A 12,062-nucleotide genomic window follows, 5' to 3' on the forward strand; every position below is an offset into this window, starting at 1 on the left:
TCAGAATAGATAAAAACAGAATGGTTGCCCAAAAAGAGCGTGCAAAGAAAAGCGTGATCAGGAGTGTGAAACAGGTGTACAGAAAGGAAAATTGACAATAGTGGACAGAAATTATTCACATTATTTGACAAACAATATCGGATATCCGATTTGCCGTATTGAGTACCTGGCCAAACCTTTTTAACTTTTTGCAATCAAAACATTATTACATCCAGACATATATGTCCTAAGGTTTTTGCACTATATATAAAGAGTTTTAAATAGTTGGTCCAAGGTTATATAAAGGTAGCGTCGACGTTTCGACTCGTCTTATGCCCAACCGGTGATATGAACCTGGGGATTGCGAGTCTTCATCAGGACTGGAAAAACAGACGGGGGCAACCAAGGGATAATAATAACCCTATGAAAAATAGAGTTGGAGATTACTAAATGTGGTGGATGAGATTAATTAAAAAAAACATAACCCATGAATGGGTAGAGTCTTGTTTCTTACCCTTCAAAAATGAGAGAGCAATAGACCACCTCCTATTGCTCTCTCATTTTCATATTTACGGAAACGTTACAATATGGCGTGCTGCATAAGCTAGTATCGAGCCCTTCGAAACCGAGTAAGTCCTCTTTTTATAATTAACTATCACACTTCAACACGCTTGCGCGAGAGAGTGTTGTTTACAGACACCGGGCGTCATCTAACACTTCGAGCGACACCGGCCACGGACATCGGGAATTCTTTTTTGGTTCCAAGTAAGGTATGGCGGGCCACTTTCTTCTGGTGGGCAGGTTCGCCATAAACAAGTTGAGGCACTAACAGGCCATGAACCCTTATTTCTGTTGTCTTTTTAGAAAGAACAATACCATATGCCGCGTTTGTGTAACACGGACATGAATTTTTGTAAACAGTGAAAGTGACCCCGCCGGGCAGGCCGTTGAAACACAGGTTCGTGACCCGTTTCTCATACGTTTTTTTAAGTCCTTTACTAGGCATAGCCCTTATTAAATAGAATGAGGTTACAAAAATTATGTGCTTTACAGGCACCCAGCAAAGTGGAAACCGAAGTGTATACTTGTATGAACATAGAGCGTCGCCCCCGTTAAGGTTAGTCTCGTGCAACTTTAGCATGTTTTATTTTCACTTTACATTGTTGCCACAGTGAAGTGAGATCATTTTTTTTTGTGAACAGTTAGGTGCAAGTTTATTACGGGACAACTTTGAAAAGCCAGGACCATCTTTTTTTGAGTATCACGGGTTTTCACACACAAGTGAGTGATTTTTAAAGCGGATTCAGTTTATTTGTATAATCATGTCACTATTTCGTTTTCCCTTCTTCTCACTATAAATACAAGTTAAGTGTTAAAGAATTTTTGTTTACATATAACCAATGGATGACATTATGTTGCACATGTAATGAGGAAGCTTTAGACTGTAACCCATGTCATTGGAGATTTGATTAGTGCAGTGAATCTATTATTTAATGTTTTTCAGATACAGCCCCTGACGAAGGGCCGTGGGGCCCGAAATGCATTGGGCATCCGAGCATTTCTTGAAAAAAGTATTGGATTGTGAAAGGAATGTATTGTATATGCACACTGGATATTATGAATCATAATAATGTTCTGATGGACTATAAACTTTCAGTATAAAAGCATTGATCAAAACTAAATGTTGAACACTTTGTGGAATGTTATGAAGCATATCTGATTAGCTTTGTTTACAAATTCCCAACAGGGACTAGCAACAGTGCACAGAGGGCAAGTGGTTTCGCTTGGTTGTTTTTCATTGTCATTTACATTGCCATTAGCTTAATCTCTGCAGTCACTCTGCACTCCCTAGCACTCTGCACTCCCTAGCCCTCCCTAGTCACTCTGCACTCCCTAGTCACTCTGCACTCCCTTGCACTCTGCACTCCCTTGCACTCTGCACTCCCTTGCACTCTGTGTTGCATTTGCCATTTTTACATGTGCTAAATCATATGTTGTTGCATTTGCCATTTTAAACGTGCTAAATCATATGTTGACCTCGATTCCATGCAATGCTCTGATCTTCCATTTTGTTGCATCGCACTTCCATCTTGAGCTGCCTTGACCTGGAGTTACACTTCAGCAGTAACATAAACATGTTATTCACGTAAACCAGTACAAGCAGGTGCAAGGCATCTCATGAGGATGCCTCGTGAGGTTATGTTGTACCTTCAGAGTGTTTTCATGCATTCCATACTTATCACTAGGACAGAGGGAGGATGGCCGTGCCAGTCTCCAAGGCCGGAGAGTGGGAAAGGAATGTCTTTTGCCTCGACACCGCCTAAACAGAATCTGGCCAGGTCTGTCTGGGTGGGTCTGATGCAGAGATGGGGGCCAGCACTTGTGAATAGATGGGCGAGAGCGCCTGCTAGAGGCTTCTCGAACAGGTTGATTTAAGCTATAAAAAGCGGGGTCTGTGGGGTGGAGCTCAGGAACTCAGTCTTGGAGTGGACGCACTCGCGGGACAACTTTGGTGCCCGAAGAGATTACTCCCTGAGCTACCGGTCTTGCGGGTTCCCGACCTGGTGTTAGTGCTTGGCCTAGGGATGTTGAAGTCTCCGGTGCTGCAAATGAATCTGGTGAGGTGCTTTGTACATTAACTGTTTATATCCCTGTATGCACGGTTTCATATTTATGTATATAGTGTGGTGTATTCATTGTTTATTGCCTTTCACTCGGTGCCTACGACTTTCTTAGTTGCAGTGACTTATTGCCTTTGCCTACAATATTAATAAAGCTCATTTGTACCTCCAGTGGAGTGTTGGAGTTTCTCAGTGAGTAAGTGGTGTGCGTAAGTTCAGATTACGCAAGTGGGCAAAGCAATACATTTTGGCGTAGTCGGCAGGATATGAACGTTGATTTAAAAGGGGAAAATATTGGTTTTTTTCGTAATTGAAAGCAGACTCTCAGATATCAGTTGATTTATTTGCATGGGGGTAGCCCATATGGTGTTCTGGCTCATGAGTGAGCTAATTGTGTTGGGTTGAATGAGAATTGCTGTGTGTTTAAATGTGTTTTGTATAAAGGGCTTGTGAATAGCTTTTTTACGTTAGGCAGAAAGGGCGGGATCCCTTTAAAAGTGTTCAGTAAAAGATGCATTTAAAATGTGCTCAGCTGCAACGTGAATGTAACATCTCCGAATATAACCCTGAAAGGTGGGATGACATTTCAGACATAGATAGTGGGGTTATTTTTAATGTGTTGTTTAACATGCGTCCACAATTTGAGCATTTGCAAAAAGAGCTGAAGGAAATGTTAATTGATGCCCAGTGTGACAATATGCCTTTGCAAACAGAATTAAACGTGCGTGATTTACATGTGAAAAATGTTACAGAAAATCTAGTCAGGTTGCCAATTGCACAGGCTGTTTTAATTAATTCTTCCGAAGAGGGTTTTCAGTCAGGAAGGAAAGATAAGAAGTCCTGTGTTTTAGAATTAACGATCACCAGTGGTGGAAATAAATCAGACCCAACAGTGTATGATGAACTGTGCTTTAAAGGAGAAATGTACCCATATGTTTTTGAAAGTGTACAACAGCAGAGTGTGTATGACTGGTTAATTAAAAGGTTTAAAAATGTATTTTGTGATATTACCCAAAAGCAATGTGCCCATTTTAGCTACAGTGAAGTGCAGGGACTTTTCAATTTAGATGCAGAACAAATGCCCATGAATCTGTGCTTGTGCACACTAAAAGATACTGGACAGAACAGTATGAGAGAAAATGTGATTTGCTTATGGGAGATTGCATTGGTTATAAAATGGCCCATTTAGACAGGGAAGGTTGTCTGTGCAGAACAGAATTAAACAGAAACAGATTTGTTAACATCAATCACAAGAATAAAATGTTTTCGGAAATGTGAGAATTCCTAGATTATGACAATAAACTGATGCTGCCCCAGATAATGTTACAGAAGTACCATGAGACTTTGTATGTGACCTTTTACTGTTGCCAATGCTTTGCTTTTGACTCACCAATAGTCTCATAGATAAATGACAGTTTAGAATTTGCTTGAATTAGTTAGAAGTGTGAAGCTTTAAAAAGAGAACGCAGGGTGTTGATGGAGGTCAAAAGAGGTTGAGTCTGTTTTTTGTCTTAGACTAAAGAAAGGGTTTTTTAACATCATGCTGTTCCATTTAAGAAGGGAAAATTCCACCGCTTTTAGGTTGTGAACGGCTGGGAACTGACAGGCTTTGATCTTGAAGAAAAAGATAGCACAGCCTGCCTCGGAGCATTTTGTGAAGGCGGGGCTCAAAAGCGAGTACAGGAGCAGAGTCTTCCCTGCTTGTTATGTTTGGCGAGCACCCAAATTGTGTCTGCGGAAGAGCTCAGTGTAAAGGAGGGGGGATTTCACTCTTCAGACTGTGAAGCTTCCTTTAATAGGAAAGAGAGGGAGGCTTGCAAAGGTGCAGGCTTCATCACCATCATGCCCCCTCCCTATGAGGAGGTAGGCAGGGCAGACAGAAATTGGCAGGCGCTTCGCTCTTGGAATGTGAGCTCCTCGAAGGGAGGGTTGCGAGGCGGAGAGCAGGCTCTGTTAGGGTTGAAATTGAGCCAGCCCTGGGACGCGGACATCTCCGAAGGGAGGGGGTCTGCTAGCTAGGAGTGAGAAGGGTGTGAAGGGATTTCCCCAGCCCCTCTGACTGTGACAGAAAAAATCAGATTTTGCCCAAATAAATTTAGAGGATATAATGCAGGTAGTATTCTTGAACTATTCCCCAGATCTTGAGGAGAGCTTTGCAGACAGAAATAAAATATGGGACCTTGAGAGATGTAAAAAGAACATTATGTGTTTTTGAATTGAAGTTTTTCGCAAGACATGTGATACTTGTTTATCGTTTCAGATTGCGGTGCCGGGGTGCAAGTGATGCCCTCCCTGTATGCATGGGCCCTCACCCCCCCCTTTTATTATTTTAGCTTGTTATTTTTTGGAGAGTGGACCCCCAAACTCCCCCAAGCCTGGAGCCAGACTGGACGGTGGTGATGTCCTGGGGCTGATGGCAGACGGGAGCTGATGATCTATGGAGAACCAGATCAGATGGGGTTCTTCCTTGTCGAGGGGATACTGATGAAGATGGATGCCAGAGAGCTGTCATCTACATAGATGGACTGCTTCTTTCTAAGCGAAGAAGGGATCAGCAGAGTGTGCTACAATTGGAACTGTCCCCTTCAAGTGAGGCTGACTTTGAAAGCATGAGAGCTGTGTGTCTTTCGCACAGGAGAACTGCTTGTGTACCCTGACAAGAGACAGTGGTGTTTTTTTTTTGCTTTGCTTTTTTCACAGAAAAGAACACTTTTTTTCAGTAGAGACACTTTGCTGCAATTGGAGTAGATATTTTGTGAGCTACAGTTGGCTGCCTTGGCAGTATAATCTGCAGTTTCATTATTAGAGTTTCAAATGACACAAGCTGATTTATGTTGAGATATTTCACCTGAGTTTTTGTTTTAAGTAATGCAGTAAGTTTAAAAAGAACAAAAAGAGAAAACCAGTTCATTATGATCTGCTTTGAATTCAATGTTTTTGAGTAGTCACTTTAACACGAGAGTTATTGATTATGTTTTTTATTCTGTAATGCAGTTTTTACTCTTTCAAATATGGCCTACAGTCTTGTATCCTTCACTCTGACAATTTAGTTTTTAAGGTTTTGCCTTTAAATGAGACATGCAATGTTTTAATGACAATCAGATCTCCAGTTAGATTTTATTTAGTTGCTGGTTATTATGCACTGATACTGCTTTTACAGTTACCAGATACAGTGCCCCAATGATAGTTTTGTTTTTCAATCATGATATTCAGTTGCTAGTTACTTTGCAATAATTCAAATTTTGCAGTTAAAAGATGCGGTCATAGCTGTGCCTTTAGTTCAGTGATTTTATTTTTGATATATGTGAATGGTGATGTTCAAGGGTCAAGGGGTACTCTCCCTTTTTCGTCCCAGATCCATGGTATTTAGACCAATCGGGTATGATGTGTGAATCGAAGGTCAAGGGGTGGAATGTGTTGCATTTGCCATTTTTACATGTGCTAAATCATATGTTGTTGCATTTGCCATTTTAAACGTGCTAAATCATATGTTGACCTCGATTCCATGCAATGCTCTGATCTTCCATTTTGTTGCATCGCACTTCCATCTTGAGCTGCCTTGACCTGGAGTTACACTTCAGCAGTAACATAAACATGTTATTCACGTAAACCAGTACAAGCAGGTGCAAGGCATCTCATGAGGATGCCTCGTGAGGTTATGTTGTACCTTCAGAGTGTTTTCATGCATTCCATACTTATCACTAGGACAGAGGGAGGATGGCCGTGCCAGTCTCCAAGGCCGGAGAGTGGGAAAGGAATGTCTTTTGCCTCGACACCGCCTAAACAGAATCTGGCCAGGTCTGTCTGGGTGGGTCTGATGCAGAGATGGGGGCCAGCACTTGTGAATAGATGGGCGAGAGCGCCTGCTAGAGGCTTCTCGAACAGGTTGATTTAAGCTATAAAAAGCGGGGTCTGTGGGGTGGAGCTCAGGAACTCAGTCTTGGAGTGGACGCACTCGCGGGACAACTTTGGTGCCCGAAGAGATTACTCCCTGAGCTACCGGTCTTGCGGGTTCCCGACCTGGTGTTAGTGCTTGGCCTAGGGATGTTGAAGTCTCCGGTGCTGCAAATGAATCTGGTGAGGTGCTTTGTACATTAACTGTTTATATCCCTGTATGCACGGTTTCATATTTATGTATATAGTGTGGTGTATTCATTGTTTATTGCCTTTCACTCGGTGCCTACGACTTTCTTAGTTGCAGTGACTTATTGCCTTTGCCTACAATATTAATAAAGCTCATTTGTACCTCCAGTGGAGTGTTGGAGTTTCTCTGTGAGTAAGTGGTGTGCGTAAGTTCAGATTACGCAAGTGGGCAAAGCAATACACACTCTGCACTCCCTTGCACTCTGCACTCTGCACCCCCTAGCACTCCCTAGCATTCTGCAGTCACTCTGCACTCCCTAGCATTCTGCAGTCACTCTGCACTCCCTAGCACTCCCTAGCATTCTGCAGTCACCCTGCACTCCCTAGCACTCTGCCGTCACTCTGCACTCCCTAGCACTCTGCCGTCACTCTGCACTCCCTAGCACTCTGCCGTCACTCTGCACTCCCTAGCACTCTGCCGTCACTCTGCACTCCCTAGCACTCTGCCGTCACTCTGCACTCCCTAGCACTCTGCCGTCACTCTGCACTCCCTAGCACTCTGCCGTCACTCTGCACTCCCTAGCACTCTGCCGTCACTCTGCACTCCCTAGCACTCTGCCGTCACTCTGCACTCCCTAGCACTCTGCCGTCACTCTGCACTCCCTAGCACTCTGCCTTCACTCTGCACTCTGCCGTCACTCTGCACTCCCTAGCACTCTGCCGTCACTCTGCACTCCCTAGCACTCTGCCGTCACTCTGCACTCCCTAGCACTCTGCCGTCACTCTGCACTCCCTAGCACTCTGCCTTCACTCTGCACTCCCTAGCACTCTGCCGTCACTCTGCACTCCCTAGCACTCTGCCGTCACTCTGCACTCCCTAGCACTCTGCCGTCACTCTGCACTCCCTAGCACTCTGCCGTCACTCTGCACTCCCTAGCACTCTGCCTTCACTCTGCACTCCCTAGCACTCTGCCGTCACTCTGCACTCCGTAGCACTCTGCCGTCACTCTGCACTCCCTAGCACTCTGCCGTCACTCTGCACTCCCTAGCACTCTGCCGTCACTCTGCACTCCCTAGCACTCTGCCGTCACTCTGCACTCCCTAGCACTCTGCCTTCACTCTGCACTCCCTAGCACTCTGCCGTCACTCTGCACTCCCTAGCACTCTGCCGTCACTCTGCACTCCCTAGCACTCTGCCGTCACTCTGCACTCCCTAGCACTCTGCCGTCACTCTGCACTCCCTAGCACTCTGCCGTCACTCTGCACTCCCTAGCACTCTGCCGTCACTCTGCACTCCCTAGCACTCTGCCGTCACTCTGCACTCCCTAGCACTCTGCCGTCACTCTGCACTCCCTAGCACTCTGCCGTCACTCTGCACTCCCTAGCACTCTGCCGTCACTCTGCACTCCCTAGCACTCTGCCGTCACTCTGCACTCCCTAGCACTCTGCCTTCACTCTGCACTCCCTAGCACTCTGCCGTCACTCTGCACTCCCTAGCACTCTGCCGTCACTCTGCACTCCCTAGCACTCTGCCGTCACTCTGCACTCCCTAGCACTCTGCCGTCACTCTGCACTCCCTAGCACTCTGCCTTCACTCTGCACTCCCTAGCACTCTGCCGTCACTCTGCACTCCGTAGCACTCTGCCGTCACTCTGCACTCCCTAGCACTCTGCCGTCACTCTGCACTCCCTAGCACTCTGCCGTCACTCTGCACTCCCTAGCACTCTGCCGTCACTCTGCACTCCCTAGCACTCTGCCTTCACTCTGCACTCCCTAGCACTCTGCCGTCACTCTGCACTCCCTAGCACTCTGCCGTCACTCTGCACTCCCTAGCACTCTGCCGTCACTCTGCACTCCCTAGCACTCTGCCGTCACTCTGCACTCCCTAGCACTCTGCCGTCACTCTGCACTCCCTAGCACTCTGCCGTCACTCTGCACTCCCTAGCACTCTGCCGTCACTCTGCACTCCCTAGCACTCTGCCGTCACTCTGCACTCCCTAGCACTCTGCCGTCACTCTGCACTCCCTAGCACTCTGCCGTCACTCTGCACTCCCTAGCACTCTGCCGTCACTCTGCACTCCCTAGCACTCTGCCGTCACTCTGCACTCCCTAGCACTCTGCCGTCACTCTGCACTCCCTAGCACTCTGCCGTCACTCTGCACTCCCTAGCACTCTGCCGTCACTCTGCACTCCCTAGCACTCAGCCGTCACTCTGCACTCCCTAGCACTCAGCCGTCACTCTGCACTCCCTAGCACTCAGCCGTCACTCTGCACTCCCTAGCCACTCTGCACTCCCTAGCCACTCTGCACTCCCTAGCCACTCTGCACTCCCTAGCCACTCTGCACTCCCTAGCACTCCCTAGCCACTCTGCAGTCCCTAGCACTCCCTAGCCACTCTGCGCTCCCTAGCCACTCTGCGCTCCCTAGCCACTCTGCGCTCCCTAGCCACTCTGCGCTCCCTAGCCACTCTGCGCTCCCTAGCCACTCTGCGCTCCCTAGCCACTCTGCGCTCCCTAGCCACTCTGCGCTCCCTAGCCACTCTGCGCTCCCTAGCCACTCTGCGCTCCCTAGCCACTCTGCAGTCCCTAGCACTCCCTAGCTACTCCCTAGTCACTCTGCACTCCCTAGCCACTCCCTAGTCACTCTGCACTCCCTAGTCACTCTGCACTCCCTAGTCACTCTGCACTCCCTAGTCACTCTGCACTCACAACTCTGCACTCACAACTCTGCACTCACAACTCTGCACTCACAACTCTGCACTCACAACTCTGCACTCACAACTCTGCACTCACAACTCTGCACTCACAACTCTGCACTCACAACTCTGCACTCACAACTCTGCACTCACAACTCTGCACTCACAACTCTGCACTCACAACTCTGCACTCACAACTCTGCACTCACAACTCTGCACTCACAACTCTGCACTCACAACTCTGCACTCACAACTCTGCACTCACAACTCTGCACTCACAACTCGTGCACCTTTTGCACAAACGTTTACTTGCGCGAAACGTCACTGTTACTTTTACTGTAAGTTTGTTTCTTTGACAGTGTGAAATGTAAGCCGCTTAAGCACCTCGAACTTGAGGCGCTGTACAATGATTAGTGAGCTAAATGAATTATTCAAGCCTTAAAATCATCAGGTTATTTTGGGAACTTGGCTTCAAACTTCGAAGGTTTGGGTGAAAGAGGGGCTAGTAAGTCTGTGTGCCGAGTCGAGTGTAGCTGATGCCAGGTCAAACGCAGCTAAACAGGTTGCGGAGTTCGGAGGGCCAGCTCCTTAACCAGCGTTATTAAAATATGATGTGCACATTTTATAATACCGATCTGAAAACGCTTGGTCGCCTGCTTCCACCTAATACCCTATTAACTATCTATGCCTACATTTGTATGGAGTACCCTCCTCCAAATATGGAGCACAGAAGCGCACATTGGGTGCAAGTTTCAAATACGGGAGCGCAGTTTCACTCAGGTATCTGAAACCGCGGTCATTTGATGAATGCCTGACACTGAACGCACTGTCAAACACAGACATTCGGGCATCTTAGAATAAGATTCAAGTGTCGCATTTTAGGACACCTAGGTTCATGAGAAAATGGTGAAATAAATAGACAACGAGGAAAATGTTGTAAATATCAGGAAATACAATGGGGGAGCTGTCAAATAGCGTGGAAATTATGAGGAGAAATGGGAGGGGCAGGGGGCGAATGAAAAGAAGACCCTTTCAACCACAATTGGTATATCAATAACGACGGCCTTATCTATTCTTCAAACACGCTCGATCTAATAAATTACAACGTTTAAATAGATTCCTCGCTGACATGTTTAAGCAGTCTGGCTCAGTTTCACACACCCTAGACACTGATAGGCTCATTCTCATTTTCTAAATATTTGCAAAATACTTTCTCTTCTAAGCAAGAACGGGTAATAATGGCATTTTAATGAAGGTCAGTCCTGAACAAATCATCCCGGGGATAGGTTTTTGTAATCTAAATTAGCATCAGCGCTGGGACGCTCACGGGCAGCCATGCGCTTTAGAAATCCTGTAACATTTAACATCACTGCCTTTATTTAAATTCTACAAAAGGCTGCTGCCTCAACAAGTTTAGTGAATCGTAGCTCATTAGGAAAGATGGGCCTGAAATGGTTCATCGATCCGGCCGTGAATAAAATTGCTGAAACCTTTTCGGAGCCGTTTTTTGTCTCAATAAAAATGGATGCACGCAGTGCCAGTAAACACTACCTGCCTGGGAATAATACGAAGAGAGCAAGAAGCCTGCAAAGCTTTCCTCCACGGCCTTCTGCAGCCTGATAGCACAGTGCGACGTTGGATTTGAAACACCCGACTGCTTCCCACACACCTCCCCTCCCAGCCCGCATTTCACAGAGCACTCGTAGAAAAATGCCTTCACAAAACATCGCCTTCATGTTTGCAGCAAAAAAAAAAAAAACAGGCCGACACGAAAAAAACATAGTTTCGAGCTTGACCCGCTTTTTGAGAACTTAGGAGCCCCGCATATAAATCTACCGCATTCTGTACTACAGGCACACGGACAGCGGGAGGGGGGCGGGCAGGCACATGGACAGCGGGAGGGGGGCGGGCAGGCACATGGACAGCGGGAGGGGGTCGGGCAGGCACACGGACAGCGGGAGGGGGGAAGGAACAGCAAGAAAGGCACTCACCTGGACTTCCAACGTTTAAATAGATTCCTCGCTGACATGTTTAAGCAGTCTGGCTCAGTTTCACACACCCTAGACGCTGGTAGGCTCATTCTCATTTTCTAAATATTTGCAAAATACTTTCTCTTCTAAGCAAGAACGGGTAATAATGGCATTTTAATAAAGGCCAGTCCTAAACAAATCATCCCGGGGATAGGTTTTTGTAATCTAAATTAGCATCACTGCCTTTATTTAGATTCTACAAAAGGCTGCTGCCTCAGCATGTTTAGTGAATCGTAGCTCATTAGGAAAGATGGGCCTGGAATGGTTCATCGATACGGCCGTGAATAAAATTGCTGAAACCTTTTCGGAGCCGTTTTTTGTCTCAATAAAAATGGATGCATGCAGTGCCAGTAAACACTACCTGCCTGGAAATAACACCAAGAGAGCAAGAAGCCTGCAAAGCTTTCCTCCGCGGCCTTCAGCAGCCTGATAGCACAGTTCGACGTTGGATTTGAAACACCCGACTGCTTCCCACACACCTCCCCTCCCAGCCGCATTTCACAGAGCACTCGTAGAAAAATGCCTTCACAAAACATCGCCTTCATGTTTGCAGCAACAAAAAAAACAGGCCGACACGAAAAAAACATAGTTTCGAGCTTGACCCGCTTTTTGTGAGCTTAGGAGCCCCGCAGATAAATCTACCGCATTCTGTAC

At 46.6% G+C, this 12,062-nt stretch overlaps 2 protein-coding genes across 7 annotated transcripts in view; one reads left to right on the forward strand and one right to left on the reverse strand.

Annotated features, from left to right (window-relative positions):
- The window catches only part of INO80E (INO80 complex subunit E), a 258,774-nt gene that overhangs the window by 161,251 nt on the left and 85,461 nt on the right, over positions 1-12,062 (reverse strand). The gene's annotated exons all lie outside the window — the stretch shown is intronic.
- Positions 6,566-12,062, forward strand: part of LOC147703752 (uncharacterized) — a 174,637-nt gene continuing 169,140 nt past the window's right edge. For both annotated transcript variants that reach the window (XM_086932083.1, XM_086932086.1), the window contains exon 1: positions 6,566-6,677. The gene's annotated coding sequence lies outside the window, so the exon portion shown is untranslated. The remainder of the gene's footprint in view (positions 6,678-12,062) is intronic.

This window comes from Lissotriton vulgaris, chromosome 7, assembly GCF_964263255.1.
Source record: "Lissotriton vulgaris chromosome 7, aLisVul1.2, whole genome shotgun sequence".
Taxonomy (NCBI): Eukaryota; Metazoa; Chordata; class Amphibia; order Caudata; family Salamandridae; genus Lissotriton; species Lissotriton vulgaris.